At 37.7% G+C, this 18,025-nt stretch overlaps 1 long non-coding RNA gene across 1 annotated transcript in view; it reads right to left on the reverse strand.

Annotated features, from left to right (window-relative positions):
- LOC138820726 (uncharacterized) overlaps positions 1-18,025 on the reverse strand; it is an 80,756-nt gene that overhangs the window by 56,172 nt on the left and 6,559 nt on the right. Inside the window, exon 2 of the long non-coding RNA XR_011369967.1 lies at positions 14,901-15,039. This is a non-coding gene — a long non-coding RNA (uncharacterized lncRNA). The remainder of the gene's footprint in view (positions 1-14,900; positions 15,040-18,025) is intronic.

The following is an 18,025-nucleotide window of genomic DNA, read 5'->3' on the forward strand; positions in this document are numbered from 1 at the left end:
GAGAGAGAGGCCAAGCACATCATGAAATATCCCCCAGCTAGCCTCCCTGGAAGCTTTAGAACTAGAATGTTTTCCTTCAATTAGCCATTGGGTATGGTTCTTCACATGCAAATAAGCAATCTCTAAATATGCTGGCAGATAAATGTGATTAGCGCATATGCCCATCAACAGATCATTACAAAGTCCTTCAATGAGGAGGAAATGAAGTGATTATCACAGTGTACACCTTGCTGGGGTGAGATAGCTTAGATATCAAAAAAAAAAAAACCAGCCAAGTTCATCACAACGCTTATCAAACTTTACCTATAACCATCTATTCATATCTCCTAGTAAGCATGATCTTCTTTGCAGGAAAAAAATGCATTTTTCAACATATATAGACAAGTGGGAAAAGATAGTTTAAAAAAAAAAAAGGAAGACGAAGAAGAGAAAGAGTTCCAAATTAATGAGAACCTTTTTTTTTCTGTCAATACTGAAGTTTTGATCTCAGGGCCTTGCCCTTGCTAGCCTAGAGTAATATCACTAAGCCATGTCTCCAGCCCTGTTTCTCACGTGGTCATTTTTAGAATAGGGTCTATCCTTCCACCCTAGAACATAGATGAAAACTACTGGCACATGCCACCATGTCTAGCTTTGCTCTGTGGAGGTGAAGTATTGTGCACATTTATGTCCAAGCTGGGCCCATAACATGATCCTCCCATTTTTAGCCTCCCAAATACTTAGGATTACAGGTGTGAGCTGTTGTGTCCAGTTACTTTATACCATGTGAGGGAATATATCCAAGCACATAAATTAGACATGTATCTGCTATTACAGAGCTAGTATAACTAACTACAGTTGTAGACTCACGGAGTGCTTAGCCTCTCAACACCTTGGTCTAGCATTCTGCTGTGTTATGGCTCTACTTTATCTGATTTTTCCACTCTTAAGGCACCTATAAAGAATATTTAAGCCAAGTGAGGTGTCTCATAAATATAATCCTGGCTACTTAGGAGGCTGAGAGCTGAAAGACAGTGGTTTGAAGCTAACCTAGATAGAAGAGAGACTTCAGGATTCTATCTCTAAAAATAACTAACATAAAGTTGACTTGGAGGTATGGCTCAAGTAGTAAAGCACCAGCTGACCAAGTAGGCCAAGCAAATCCCAGTACTGACCCCAAAACTATTTAGAAAATTTAGCCTCTTAGTCTATTTAAAACAAGAAAATATTTACTGTGAATCATCAGTTAGCTCCATGATCTATTTTGTAACTGTGACTCAAGATTTTTAAGAAAGGAATGTACTCTATTCTTAGAAGTTTATTATGTTTTTAGAATTACATCGGTTTGCAGTTATCTCTTAACCTGCATCGCTCCTTTACTAGGACAAACTCTTAAATTCTACCATGGACTACTGCAACTGAAAAGCTGCAGTATGATACCATCCATCTTCCACGCATTAAACCAACTCAAAGAGAACAAAAAGATCAAATCCATTTTCTTAAAACATTTATCAGGGAAATGCCCTTCCAGATATACGTGAGAAAATTTAAATATTTGTTGGTTCTCTGTTGGCACTGTCACATGCAGGTGGTCTATAAATTCCCCATAATTCCGATACATCAAAGATTTAGATTATTAAGGCTGCCTGGGTTTTGTCACCTTAGCACTACTGTACTGTCTTTACTTTTGAAGAAACCCTAACAAATGTATCTTTGAGAACTTTTGAGTTGAATGCCTGTATTGGGTTATGTTGTACAAATTTAGATAATGCTGGAAGCTAAATTCCTCATAGTTCTCTCACTCTGTGGTACCAGGTTGGAGATGGCAAAAGAAGAACTGCACAAAATTTGGAGGGCAAAAGTGAAGTAAAAGTCAATGTGATCAGACACGGTGACAAACAGTACAGAATGTTAGCATCATCCCAGCCAATAACCTTACCGGCCAATGATAATCCTAGACCTTCCTCCTTCCACTAGGTCCTTGACTATGGATTCACTGTATGGATTCACTGTATCAGTCAATCTTTTGTCACTGCACCAAATGACTGAGATACACATGTGAAGGAGGGATTTATTTTGGCTCCTGGTTTCAGAGAACTCAGTTCATGGCTACTTGATTCTGGTGTTTTGGTCCTGTACATGGTAAGGCAGAATATTAATATGTGTAACTTGTGGTTGAGCCAAGGAGCTTGCCAACATGGAGGACAGAGAAGGTGGGAAGGAAACAAAATGTATCTGTCAAAGGCAAGCCTCCAGAGTGACCTACTCTCTTTGCCTAAGACATTCCTGAAGGTCTTACCACTTCCCCAAAGCACTAACAGGTGGGGAGCAAGCTCTTACACCTGAGATTTTTGAGGAGTATTCCAGATCCAAACAAATAACACCCTTGGAGGCAGTAACTATATGAAGATAATAACCTTCCAGAAGTTTCCACAGATCTCAGCACAAGCTTCCCTGTTACTACTGTTGCACTTACAGTCTCAAGTATTTGGTTACTTGTCTCTCCCTGAAAATTGTGACTTGTCCATCAGATAAGTATTAATGATTTTTTAGAATCTCCAAATCACCTTCTTCTCCAGGTGAATAAATTAGAGAAGCCAAATGTCACTAGTCTACACATGATCCTGATTTCTTCACTTCAACATTATTTACACTATTCTATCCATGTCTTTTGCTCATGATAAAGAGAAGCTGTCATGCATTCTATGGAAGAATCCTTGTCATGACCATGCTTCATATCAAGGTGGACTTTGACAGTGCACTTAGTTCTAAACAAAGTTGTCTATAGTAAATGATTGATTACAGGATATGAAATTGAATGTGTTCACTATAAACATTGTCTCTAAATCCTGGATATATTAACTTGAGATAACTTAGAACTCTCCCATGATCTAGTACAATGGTAAGAGAGCACATTTCAGATAATTTGTCATATACTTCTGGGGAGTCAAATTCCACATCATCTATACAGCAGTACATGTAAGGCAAAAGGAATCTTTAAATTTATTGACGGGCAAGGTTATTAATGCCTGCAAGTCTTTTTTTCAAAGAAGGAGGTGAAAGTGAAAACCTTCATTATGGAGCACTAATAGGAAAACACTTGAGACGGGTAACATTTGAAGGACCACCAGAATTATGTGAAGAATTCAAGTGTTGCTCCACTCAAAATTAAGCCCTCACAAATTGGCTCAGTTTCTATCAGAAGACTTACCTGGCTGGATGCTGAGATCCATTCAAAACCCTGTGAGAAAAGCTGTTTTTCTTATTTGTTTGTTTTTTTTTCTATCAAAGTGCTTCCTTTCCTTTCTGTCAATCTTGTGAGAGTTGTTTTTCTGAACAGCTCTTGCTTTGGCCAGGTAGCATGGCCCTGGTTGATTTATAGTTACGTCTTTATCCTGCTACCCTTAAGACTCTGGTTACCAGGTCACTAAATTTAGGTGCATCCAGTTCCTGTTCATTAAGCCACATCCTTTTGCAGATTGTGAGCCTGAGCTCAACCAATTGGAGTAGAGGGGCAGGACCTTCAGAGTTAGGGATAAAAAGGGATGATCACCTGCCTCCTCCTTGTGCTTGCAGTCTGCCAGATTCTTCATAGCCTTCCGTGGAAGTAAACTTTGCCTTGCCACGTCCCTTTCAAGCTGGAGTCCTTATTCCTACACCCCAACACCACAAGGCTTATCAAACAACCTTGCATGTCTGGCATGTCTGATCCTAGGATGCCTGGCAATAATTTCATTTGAGTGATTTAAGGATTGTTACATATGTAAATTAATAATTATAATTCAAAAGGACTGGTGACTTAGCTAAAGTAGTTGAGGAAGAGGTGTAAGGCCTTGAGTTAAGTGGAGAGAGGAGGAAGAGAAGGGAGGGAGAGAGAAGAGAAAGAAGCACTAGTAGCTACATAACAAATAAGCCATATGACTTTCACTCATCTGCCAACAGAGAAATAGACCTGATTAACAAAAATGTAGATTTCATTTTCACTGCTTTTCTTTATGCCTGATACTTAACCACTTTTTCCACAGGTCAATTTCTGGGAAAGAGGCAAAAACAACCTAAAGGAATTACAAACATTGTCTTATATAAAGTTCTTAAGTTTTCTTTCTTCTTCTTTTTTTTTTCCTTTGCCGGTCCTGGGGTTTAAACTCAGGGCCTGGGTTCTGTCCCTGAGCCTTGGTGCTCAGAGCTAGTGCTCTACCACTTGGGCCACAGCATCACTTCCAGCTTTTTCCATTTATGTAGTACTACAGATTCGAACCCAAGGCTTCAAGCATGCTAGGCAAGCACTCTACTACTAAGCCATCTTCCCAGCCCCATCATCTATCATTACCCAGGCCTTGCAGCAGATGGGCCTTCAATTTCCATGTGTGGCATTATCTAAATCTCTCATGCAGGCTGTCATTTGTTTAAGCCTAACTACCCCAGTAAATCCACTCATTAACTCAACCCCTATACACGCACTCATTGTCTGCATCCTGCAAAGAAATTTCCTATGTCTTTCACTGCTTCCTTTGTATGACAAATTATATGGTCATCTAAGCTCTACCTTCCTATTATCATTCTCTTTCAATTCCTTCCTGCAGATCAGTACCCTCTTATTCCCTGTACTTGTCTAAACATTCCCCTATATCCTTGAAACTGCTCTGAGCATCTTTCATCTGAAGACACCACTCCCCTAAGCTCCTTTTAAGCATATGAGTATTGACAGGTAAAGAAGGAAGTACTTATCAGATGGCTTTCATTTTCCTAGTAAGAGATGAGGTCATCTTCCAGAATTTTCCAGAAGTGATCAAGTAGATGAAATGTCAAATACTTGAGGAAAGTATTATCATATATTTCTAATTCATCAGTAAGCCTTATCAACTCATATTACAAAATTCATCTTAATTCCAACTTCTCCTAACTACTTCACCTATTAAGCTAGTGGTCTACACCTGCAAAGAATCTTTCCTGTAAAATCAGATGATTACTGGTCTTTATTTATCCTTTTGACCTCTTCTGTAAAATGAAATAGGATAATCCTTTGAAAACAAATCATAGTACTCTTCTGCTTAATAAACCTCAGTGCATTCCACCTTTAAAAAAAATAAAGACAGAAATCTTTATAATAGCCCTCTATGACTAGCACTTACCTGTTTCTAATGTGGCAAGATATTAACTATAGCTTTCTTAAACAAGTCTTTTTTTTATCTCCTTGAAGCTAACATGACTCAAACATTGTAACAGTAAAGACCATGCCTGATCAAGTTGTAGTGTGTACAAAATACATGTATAACAGATAAGGGGACATAGCAAGTGCATGTTAAATAAAGGAAAAGTTTAACCTGATGGCCTTCAATAAAAAGGGAGACAATAGACAGCAGACTCTGACTACTCTCACAATAGTATGTGCCACCATTACCAATTTCTAGTGTATACATTATCAAGTTCCTTGATGCACAAAATGGAAGGCTTCCACATTCAGATTTACCCTCCATACATCTCAAATACATTGAAATGTTCTTTGTGCACATGTCCCTAGGACACTAGTTAGAACCCAGTGCCCTTTTAATTCACTCCAACTGCCAAAAAGAAGGAGCCAAAATACACAATAGAGGGTAATCTGGACTTTGACATTATTATACCTACTCCTGGCACTACAACTAGTTAGGAGAGCTTTAGTGTGAAACCATGTGAATAACCACTGGTGTGATTCTCTCTTGTAAGGTCCACTGGTTTGGTTGAGGCAGTAATCCATGACCAGAAATGGGGGTAAGGTCCTTAAAGAAGAATAACATAAAATGTTTTGAAGTACAAATTCTCATTTGTATGGTTTTGGGGTTTTTTTTTTGCAAGCCAAGAGTTGGAAATAGAAAACAAGACATCCAAGTCTAGTACAAAGGACAAGAGCAGAACTATAAGTTGGAAATGGAGCTAGAATGGGAAGCCAGATGGACTATGGAATGAATGGGTGCAAATTTGGAAACAGGGAGGCATGTATATAATAATTATAATAAACAGATAAGGACAGGCAAATATCTGGGGTCATAGCCAGGTTTGGCTAATTTAACAGAGTTGGAATAGAACCTCCTCCCAGTAAGAATTGCTACCATCAAGGCAAGTGCTGGGAAAGCTCTCCATTCTTTGATAGGACAAGCCTGGGGAACCTAAGGAAATCTTCCCTAGCCAGTTCTCTCTAACTTGATCTCCAACATATATTCTCCATATAACTTCATGTGCAAATCACTCCTTTCTCACATTTAGAGGGCTAAATTCTCTAGATTCATTGTTTTCTTTCTTCGCTTTGGCTCTGCACTTTTGTGTTGACATAACCCATGACTTCTTATTTATGGAGAACTCTATAGAGAACTCTTATTAGACTCTAGCGATCTGAAGAGAAGATCACATGAGTGATCAGGTAATGACTGATCAGACTATGCATGTAAGAAAATTACCAACAGACCGGGGACTGGGAAGAATCACATCAAAGGATTAGAGGAAACATTATTTGTACTTCCATAATAACTGACATAAAATACAAGGAACTCAAGAAACGAACCCCTCCCAAAGCTAATAAATCAATCACTAAACAAGCAAAGGAGCTAAGGAGCAACTTCTCAGAAGAAGAGGTAAGAATGGCAAAGAAGCACATGAGGAAATGCTCATTATCCCTGGACATCAGGGAAATTCAAGTCAAAACAACCATGAGATATCATCTCATACCATTTAGAATGGTCAACATTATGAATTCTAACAACAGCAAATGTTGGTGTGGATGTAGAGAAAAAGGGACCCTATTTTCCTGTTGGTGGGAATGTAAACTACTACAACCACTCTGGGCAGCAGTCTGGAGATTCCTCAAAAAACAAAACAGATCTTTCCTACAACCTATCCCAGAATATCACAAGCCAGTATACCATAAAGACACTTGTACATTCATGTTCATTGCTGCACTAGTCACAATAGCCAAATTGTGAAAATAACCCAGATGCCTTCAATAGATGAGTGAATCTAAAACATGTGGTGCCAATATACAATGGAATTTTACACAGGCATTATTGTGTTCTTTTCAGGGAAATGGACAGACCTAGAAAAAAAAATCATGTTAAGTGAGGTAAGCCAAGCTCAGAGAGACAAACAGCTCATGTTTTCTCTCATATGTAGGAGTTAGACCTAAAATACAATGGGATATGATAACTTACACGGGATTCTAGACACAGACACACACACACACACACACACACACACACACACAGTGAGACAAAAGAGAACATTCTTAGGCGTAGGTGCAATGTCTTTGTGCCTCTTTATATTTACATAAAATAATACATGTATAGAAATGTTGTTTTTGCTTCCTTTTCTTTCTGTGTGGTTTATTAGTGTGTCTATCTTTTTCAGTTGGGCGGGAACAAACCTGTGTGAAAAGGTAAAAAAAATGCAGCATAGGAGCTCACTTGACAATGGTGAAAGTGAACTATACAACTCACGGGGAGAGATAGGAGGGAGAGACTGGGAGAAAGTGAGGGAAGGTTTAACATGGTATGAAAGGAAATGTATTTATTACATCAGTAATTTAATTGTTATCTCTTTGTATATAACCTTTATAACAATAAATTTTTTAATGTAAGATACCAAAAAAAACCAGAATTGAGATAAAGTCTGATCTTAGCAGTCAACCTAGAATTGTTTATCCAGTGAAAATATCCCTCAAAAACAAAGGTTAAAGCTGGGTGTCAGTAGCTCAGGTTTGTAATATCAGCTACTGCAATCCCAGGCAGAGATTTCACTACTGAGGTTCAAAGCAAGATGGGGCAGGAAAGGCTATGAGACTCTTTATCTCCAACTAACTGTCAAAAGGCCAGAAGTGGCCCTCTGGCTCCAGTGTCTTTCAGCTAAAAATGCTCAGGGACATTGCTCAGGCCCTGAGTTTAACCCCTAAGTCAGGTACCACACATGCATATGCACGCACACGTGCACACACAGAAAATACTTTTTTCAGACACAAAGAAAGCTGACTTCACTACAAGAAACAGTCTTTTGAGCAAAGTAATAATAATGCCAAGTAGAAACTTGAAATATGTATAAAAATGGAGACCACCAAAATATAGTAGCCAGGTAGGAAAATATATTTTTTAATGTAAATGTCTTTTAAAGATACTAGATTTGTTTTTCCTTGCAGATAGGGCCTATGTAGCCCAGGAAAGCCTTGAATTTGAGAATTTCTAGCCTCAGCCCCTCAAGTGCTGGGATTACAGGTGTGTACCAACAAGCATGGTTGATAATTGACTCCTTAGAGAAACAATCAATGTAATCATAATGTAGTGTTTGTGAAAAATGTACAAGTAAATAGAACAAATAGAGAAAGGCTGGGAAATGAAAATGAGACTGCTATATGTTAGAACTTCTTATTATAAGTTATAAAGAATTATAACTTGCTTATAAAGAATCTAAGCAAGAAACTAAAATGGAATAAAAATTACATAAATGTTACAAACAAAAAATTGAAACAAAGGTCAGAAAAAAATAGAGCATTAAACACAAATGGCAATAATTACATTAAATAAAAACAGCTTAAACTCTATCATTTAAAATCCACATATTAAAAGATTAAATAAACAAAAGCAAAACTCAACTATGCTAAACAGATAGGTTATAAGTTAAAGGACAATAAATATGCTATATTGATATTAATCAGAAGAAGTGGTTCATTATATTAAATTAAGATGAAACATATTTCAGATTGTTTTGGGTGAGAGGCATAAAATGGGCAAACTTCTTTAAAGACATAAATTTCTAAAGCTGGAAAAGAAATAGAATGAAAAATAGCTAAGAATGAATAACTAGAAACTTTTAACTGGAAAAGAAATAATTGGAATGAATAACTTATAATAAGTAATTTTAATAATGTATATAAGTTATTAAAAACTTGGACTTATACTTAAAAACTCCTCCAAAATGAAAACATTAAATCCTATAGGGATTTATTCATTCCTTGATAAAGTATTTCAAACACTGAAGCAAGGAACAATACCAATTCCACAAAACTTTGAAAAAAATGGATGAAGAGCAAACATTCCAACTCATTCTCTGAGGACAGAATCAAATAATGATATTATAGTAAAACTGCAAACCAATACATTTCACAAACATATGTGTAATTTTGGCAAATCAAACATAATGCTATATAAAAATGATAATACAACAAAACCAAATGAGATTTATCTCAGGAATATAAAATTAAATTAATACTCCAAAATTGCTCATTAAGACATAGGTAAGAATTGGCATAGATGCTGGGTCCTGGTGAATGAAGAAGAACAAGAAGATGGAACAAATTGGTATTTTCTCTGTGGAAAAGAGAAGGATCAGAATTATGGTCATCTGATGCAGGAGGCAGAGCAAATTGCCTCACTGCCCACTGGTCTTCAAGAAGTGTCATGTCTCCATACATTAGCACAATTATTCAGTGGTCTCAACTCAATATAAAGGAATATCTATCTACCTCCCAAGAAGGTTAAGTTGTGCAGGGGTATAGCCCTGAAACAGAATAGCAGCAATCAAAAATGTGCCAGCTCCAGGTTGTCAGATATCAGAGAATGACAAAAGGTAGATAAATGCATCTTCAAGTGCCACAGGAGAAATAAGCTGAGATGGAGCATTATTTACCCAGTGTGACCAGATCCCAGAGTTGGAAAACAATGGAAAAGCCCCAAGGTAGTTATTCCTAAAAACGTCCCAGCATATAGTTTGATCATCCAATCAGAGGAACAGAAAGTTCATTTTATAAAAAAGATTTTAAAAGACTTGTTGAGACCACCAGAACAGTTGAAACATAAAACTGACCATCTTGGGAACCCTTGTAAGTAAATTTGACTATTGAAGGGAGAAATTAGAATCATTTGTTATTTCTTACTCCTTACTAAGGGAATTAAAGGAAAACAATTCATTCTGAAATAACTGTGGAAACTTATTTCATATGAATTTGTTTCAAAGGCATGGTTAAAGTACAACCTCATAATCTTGACTGGATCTTGAGACTAATAAGTTTAGCTATAATGCAAATTGTCTCAAATAGGACTCTGGGCATAAAATAACCTTTTAAGTGCTCATCCCAATTTAACAGATTTGTATTTGAGAATTTTTTTTAAAGTCTTAAAGCCAGATACTGGTGGCTCATGTCTAAGTTTAAAGCCAAATGCTGATGGCTCACAACTATAATCCTAGCTATTCAGGAGGCAATCAGAGGAAGGTTCAAAAGCAGCCTGACAGGAAAGTTCATGAGATTCCTTTGTTTAAAAATATTAATGGTTATTTTTCCCCATATTTTATTAGTTTTATTTATTGTTTATGTGGTACCAAGGAACAGAAATTAGGGCCTCATACTTGCTAGGCAAGCCCTCCACCACCAAGCCACATTCCCTGCCCCAGATTCTTATCTCTATTAACCACCAAAAAGCCAGAAGTAGAGCTGTGGCTCAAATGGTAGAGTGTCATCCCTGAGGGAAGAAAAATGTCAGGGACACAGTTCCTTTGTAAATATAATTATTAAATATAACGTGTTAATAAAACATTTGTTGACAGGTATATGAGATTTCAAATCTTTATAAAACACCATTTTAAATACATTTTCCTTTCTAAAATTGATTTTTTATATTGTTTTTAGAAAAAATAAAATTGTTGGCTAGTATAAAGATGTCAATCAACATTCACACATTGAAGCCGAAGGAGGATATACATAGGAGTGGATCACAAAGGTTCAATAGCTATGTGCATATGATCATATAAAATATTGTATGAAATGAATTCCAAGAAAAGGAAACAAGAGATTTTTTTTAAGTTGCTGTTGTTGCTGTATTTGTTTTCCTTTTTTTTCTTGTTTGTTAGGGTAAGGGGGAACAGAAAATGTGCAACAAAGGGTGAATAAATACAACAGTGGGACTCACTAGACACTATATGGAAAATAAATTGTACATCTTGTGCATGGGGATGAGAGGTAAAAACTGGGAGAGAGCAAGGGAAGAGGAGACAAGGTTAAAAAAGAATGGTACTCATTACCTGATTCATGTAACTTGTAACCTCTCAATATGTCACCTCTACAATAACAATATTTTAAAAAAAGAGACATCATTTTGATGCACTGTAATAAGAGACTAAGAAAGGAAAAATGATTATCCCAATAAATACAAAAAAAAGCAATTGAAAATACAAAATTCATGCTGAACAGAAACTTGGAAAACTGGAAAAGAAGGGTTCATCTTCGTTTTTAATTCTATAATAACTTGGAGGATCAGACTCTTTCAGATGATCGTTGTAGGTTTAAAAACGCAAGAGTTCCTTTCAGGATACTTATAGATGCTCCTCTCATCATGCCTAGAACCAGGAATTTACAACACCAAGGTTGGCCAGGTCTTTATTTAAGATTTTCTTTTCCTTTTTTGCTTTTCCATCGGTTGTGGGGCCTGAACTCTGGGCCTGGGCGCTGTCCCTCAGCTCTTCAGCTCAAGGCAAGCGCTCTACCACTTAAGTCACAGCGCTACTTCCGGTTTTCTGGTGGTTTATTGGAGATAAGAGTCTCATGGACTTTCCTGCCTGGGCTGGCTTGGAACCGCCATCCTCAGATCTCAGCTTCCTGGGTAGCTAGGATTACAGGCATGAGCCACCAGCGCCCAGCTAAGATTTTCTTTTGGTATAGTGAGGAACAGAAGGTCATTCCAGAAACCGATACTCCTCATTCTCATTGCTGCTTTGTGGTTTGCCCAAATTTGCATTCAGAAGCCACTTCATTCTATACATCCGAAGTGCTCATTTAAACAATAGAGATTTCCTAATTCTCATCTGCCGATTCTAGAATTTTTGCTTCCATAAAGCCATCTAGATTAGCTAACCAATAATTCTTGGAAGAATATTGGATACAACCACTTCTGCTACTCTACTGGTGAAGGATGGGTCACAGAGAAGAAAATATATTCGAGTTGGACAGCAAGTGTTACAGATAAAAATGGCTTGCATGGGCTGGGAAGGTGGCTCAGTGGTAGAGCGCTTGCCTGGAATGCATGAGGCCCTGGGATTGTCCTCAGCACCACAGAAAGAGCTGGAAGTCCTAAAACCAACACACACACACACACACACACACACACACACACACACACACACACACACACACACACACACACACACACACACACACACACACACACACACACACACACACACACACACACACACACACACACACACACACACAGAGTTCTGGTGTATTTCAGAAATGCTCTCTTTACAACTGGAAATATAAGGGGGATTTGTCTCTTACACTAGAACAGGGCAATTCACTAAAGTGTGGGATACCCCTATGGTTCTTAGGCTTGTCCATTATGAGTCTCTAGCAATTCATCAATTATAGTTCAGATTTTCCTACCAAACACTGGTTCCCATATAGGCTTTGGCACTTAAAAATCTTTGTCTAGGTGGGGTGCTGGTGGCCCATGCCTGTAATCCTAGTTATTCAGGAGGATGAGATCTGAGGATGGCGGTTCAAAGCCAGTCCAAGCAGGAAAGTCCCTGAGACTCTTATCTCCAATAAACCACCAGAAAACTGGAAGTGGAGCTGAGGCTCAAGTGTTAGAGCGCTTGCCTTGAGCTGAAGAGCTGAGGGACAGCGCCCAGGCCTGGAGTTCAAGCCCCATGACCGGAAGAAAAAAAAAAATCTTTGTTTAACTTGAGGTGACAATAGTTTTCTCAGTGAATCACATCTCTGACAAACCTAAAAGGAGTGTTGACTTTGGTTTTCTCTCTTATTTATTATGAGGATAGAATGACAATTTCTAAGTTCTTTATTTACCAGTCTAGAAACTGCTTGCCTTTTAAAATTCATTGTTATACAGGAAGACAACTAAGTTTACTTGTAATTTACTCTATTTTTTAGGCTAAGTTACATAATATAAAATATTTGCATATTTGAGTTTCTAGAAAGTATATGGGTGAATTCTTCTGCTTATTTCAAGGGTGTATTATGCTAACTACTGCTTACATATACTCACACTTATGTATGTTTGTAAAAGCTGTACCCAGTCCCCTAAGTAATGTACAGCATATAGTTCATATCTCACAAAATTTGTGGCATTAAAAGAATGAAGGAAATATTTTCTTGGCACGCACTAGTTTCTGATATTACCAGATCACTCCCCAAGTTTCCAGTGGACTTGATTTGTCTTTAGAAAAATACAAGCCAAGAATTATTTCAACTTTTAATGTTATTAAATGTTAACCTACTAACTTGCTCTGAATCTGAACCCTGAAAATGTTGCTTTTGAGTTTTAATTTTAATGTTACAAAATTTAGAAACTCATAAATCCTTGTATAGAAGTCCCATGCAATAATCACTTTGTTCTCCAGACAAACACCAAACAAACTGTTAAACCAACAAGCATAAAATAGAACATAAGATTTAACTGTAGGTCATTTTTTGTTCAGTAATCAAGACTTAATACACCTGGTTTTGTCATAAGTTATCCTTGGTATATTTTATTATCAGATTAGCTTTCTCTGTTACGCAGAAATCTAAATTTTTCTCTCTTTATTCCAGTCCTGTGGCTTGAAATCAGGGACTGAAGGTCTGTCCCTGAGCCTCTCTGTGCTCAAGGCTAGCACTCTACCACTTGATCCACAGCACCACTTCTGGCTTGGTCTGTGTATGTGGTACTGAGGAATCGAACTCAGGGCTTTATGCATGCTAAGCAAACACTCTACCACTAAGCCACATTCCCAGCCCTATTCCATTCTTATTCAACCACTTATACATGTAGGAAAACAATATTGTTTTTTTGGGGGGTTGTTGTTGTTGTTTGTGGGGCTTGAACTCTGGGCTTAAGTACTGTCCCTGAGCTCTTCAGGTCAAGGGCAGCATTCTACTACTTGAGTCACAGAGCCATTTCCAATTTTCTAGTGGTTAATTAGAGATAAGAGTCTCATGGACTTTTTTTGCTTGGGCTAGCTTTGAAATGTGATCCTGATATCTCATCCTCCTGAGTAGCTAGGATTACAGGCATAAGCCATCAACACCTGGCTTATAATACTGATTTAATTTTGATCAAAATAAAATTTTCAGTGAAAGAAATTTATCACAAAAGAGGTATTTATTATCCAAATAATACTCAATTGATCTTGAACTATTTATGCAGAAATTCTGATCTACTAAATTATTTAATAGTTAGTAGCTACTTGTATTACATACATTGCATCTCCACAGCCCTGAAGCTTGACTCCTTTTACCTGGCTTTGTTACTAATATAATGGAGTAAGAAAATTACTAATTTTATAAATTTGTGATCAGAGGGTAACACTAATCACATAATCATATCATATAAATGTGAACAAAACAAAGAGAATGAGTTTATTTAAGGAAAAGGACACTAAGGTCATTGGATGAATAAACTTTAGAGAGATCACGGGTGGGGAAGGTGGCTCAGTGGTAGAGCGCATACCTTGCATGCCAGAGGCCCTGGGTTCGATTCCTCAGCACCACATAAGCAAAAAGAAAAAAGCCAGAAGTGGTGCTGTGGCTCAAGTGATAGAGCGCTAGCCTTGAGCTGATGAGCTGAGGGACAGCGCCCAGGCCCAGAGTTCAGGCCCCATGACTGGACCCAAAAAAAAAAAGAAAACTTTAGAGAGATCTGATTCCATAACAGCATCTATGTTAAGAACATTTCCATTCACTTTCTATGTTTCAGTTAGTTTCACATAGTCAGTCACACACACACACACACACACACACACACACACACACACACACACACACACACACACACACACACACACACACACACACACACATTTTACTTTTTTCAAGACTAGGAACCCAACCCAAATCAAAACACTCTACCACTGTGTCACCACCCAGCCTGCTACTGCTTTTTTTTTTTTTAAGAGCTATTGTACATACTTACCTTTAGTTAAGAATATTCTCTTGGCCAGGTACCAGTGGCTCACACCTGTTATCCTGGCTACTCAGGAGGATGAGATCTGAGGATGGCAGTTAAAGGCAGCCCTGGCATGAATGTCCATGAGATTCTTATCTTCAATTAACTACCAAAAAGACAGAAACAGAGATGTGGCTCAAACCCTGGTGAAAAAGCTAAGGAACAGCACCCAGGCCCTAATTTTGAGTCCTAGAACCAGCACAGGGGAAAAAAAATCTCTATTTTTCCCCCAACTACTTCCTACTATAGATCACTGTTAAGAACAAAGGCCTATTGTTGATGTATTTTGCAATCTATTATCTTAGTAAAGTGTGATTGTTTTCCCTCTGTCCTTACCTCAAGGAAGTCCTACTCCTCCACACAGAATCAAAGTTTCTAGTTAAAATTTGTAGCAGCAATTTAATGTGTGTGCCTCTCACATTAGACTCAATTATTAGCTTCAAGCTGTAAGGAATTAAGTGCCTTTCTAGCCATTTTCTTACCTAACACCTAACACAGGGCCTAGTAGGTATGGCACAATATTAGGTGAATGACTGAAAAATCTATTGTTAGTGAAATGAGTTCCCTTCCCATAGCTTAGTACACTCCTTCCCCTCTCCACAACACGCTCCCTTCCTAGGCAACACTAGGCCCATTTAGTAAAGGCAGTAAATAATCACTTCTCTGGGGTAGCTACCACCTTATAAGGCAACAAGAGCCCCTTAGAGTGACCTTCAGGTCCAGGCAGCTGCAGGACCCCTTATCTACTATTTGGACAGCAGCCATAAACCCTAGTCTGCCATGATGAAGGCCCTAGCCCACATGTCCACACCAGGGTCTCCCTGTCCTAGCCCCTTCTAGCCCCTCCTAAACATCCTAGGTTATATAGGTCACCTCAGATAATAGCCAGTGCTGCTTCTCACTTCTCCCTTGTGAGAAGGAGTCTTGCCGGCCCCTTTCCCAGCAATAAACCTTTCTCTGTTCTCTGTACCTGGATTCTGCATGGTTTTGTGGCAAAGCCCAAATAATCTAACATCTATCCTTTCATTATAAGAATGGTTAGTTTCAATTCAAATACCAATTTTTTTTAATCCACAAAATAACAATAGCAACAACAATAAAAAAAGTACAATGACATTAATGTATGAATAAGACAGTATGGGGAATGAAAAATAAAGCATGCTCTCTATAAAAGACATTCAAGATTCTAACAACTTTACAACATTATGCCAAAATTGTCTATTCATATGATAGATTTGCCTACTGGACATCTGTCTTATACTGTATTGACAAGTAGCTCAAAGTAATTAAGTGCTTGCCTAGAAAGTGCAAGATCCTGAATTCAATTCCCAGTTCTAGAAAAAGATTAAGATTCATTATAAATATTAGCATCAAATATATTTAATGTCCTGAGATAAAGGATAAAAATACATATACATGCATTATATATATATATATTATATATATATATATATGTACACTTTTTTGTGTGCCAGTCCAATCAGGGCTTGAGCCCAGTTCCTAAGTTTTTTGTTTCTTTTCTCTACCACTTGAGCCACAGCTCCACTTCAGGCTTTTGGAACTTTCTTGCCTGGATTGGCTTTAAACTATGATTCTAAGATGTCACTTTCCTAAGCTGCTAAGATTACAGATGTGAGCAACTGGCGCCTGGCTGGTTTTTGTTTTGCTTTGTTTTTTTAAGTACAATAAACCAAGAGCAGTAATGAATGCCTGTAATCTCAACACATGCAAAAAAAAATGAATTCAAGGCCTGGGCTCTATAGTACAATACTTTCTCTCAAAAGCACAAAAAAAAGGCAGAAAAATAACAGAGAAAAGCATTATAAATACAGCAGAAGTATTCTCATCCTCTTTAAGAATATATGAGAAAACACTTTGTAAAGGTTGTACTGTTTGTCAATAGTAGCTCTTTCTCATTCATGGAATGATATGTTCTTGTATGCGTGCCTTTTGTATTTTCTTAATGTTTTACAAAGAACACATTGTTTTCTTATTCAGAAACAAATAATTTTCATAAGGGAGAGCACTAAGTCAGGTGGCAATGTGGAGGGAAAACAAAGTAGAGTAGTATCAGAAGCAGAGAGACTGACCACTACAATGGTAAAAGCAGGTAAAAAAACGGGAGAATGCAAATTAAGGCTGTGGCTTTGAGAACAAAATAATTAAAATATAAGAATAGGAAGTAAGTAAGATTTAGTTATCTTGAGTCTGTGTAGGTTGTAGATACAGGTGGAGGAATCATGGGCTTACACATGATAATTACCATTGATAGTGCTAGACCTCTACCAGTCAGAAATATAGGTTATAGAATCATTATCCTGAAACATGGCTATTAAAACTGAACCTAAATGAGATTCCTTAGGAGTATGCAAAAATGAAAATAAGGCAAAATCTTGAATTGTTAACTCCTGAATCTTAAAGTCCAGGTAGAATGAAGGCATATTAAATACTTAAGACTTGGTGCCAGTGGTTCACATCTATAATCCTAGCTACTTGGGAGGTTGAGATGTGAGGATACCCCTTAGAAACCAGCCATCCTAGGTAGGAAAGTCCAAGAGACTCTTTATCTCCAATAAACTACTGAAAATAAAAAAAATCCCTAGGTGGAGCTGTACCTCACATCAGAGCCTAGCCTTGAGCAAAAAACTTAGGGATAGCGTCCAGGTCCTGAGTTCAAGCCCCAGAAGTGGCACAAAAACAATAAAGACCTTAGTAGGAATGATTGGACATACTAACCAGGTTAACCGGGTTTATTATGTAAACTAAAAGATGTTAGTTTCCGTATGAATTTGGCAATGACACAACTTGCTTCTGGTTTTGCTTTCAGTTACTTCCAGGTCTTTAATACTTGGAAAGGCAGTGACTCCTCTGAATGTTATCTGTCAAGAATGTCTGATTAGACTCTGTTCTCCAACTTTTTAACAAAGCTGTACACAAGTACCTACACGTTGTCCTTGTCAAGCATTGTTAGGAATTAGAGGTATAAATCTGCCTAATCCAGGGGATCAATTGTCAGGCCAGTGTGTGTGTGTGTGTGTGTGTGTGTGTGTGTGTGTGTGTGTGTGTGTGTGTGAGTGTGTGTGTGTGTGTGT

The sequence above is a fragment of the Dipodomys merriami genome, unplaced genomic scaffold (assembly GCF_024711535.1).
Source record: "Dipodomys merriami isolate MVZ:Mamm:240054 unplaced genomic scaffold, mDipMer1.0.p SCAF_9, whole genome shotgun sequence".
NCBI lineage: Eukaryota > Metazoa > Chordata > Mammalia > Rodentia > Heteromyidae > Dipodomys > Dipodomys merriami.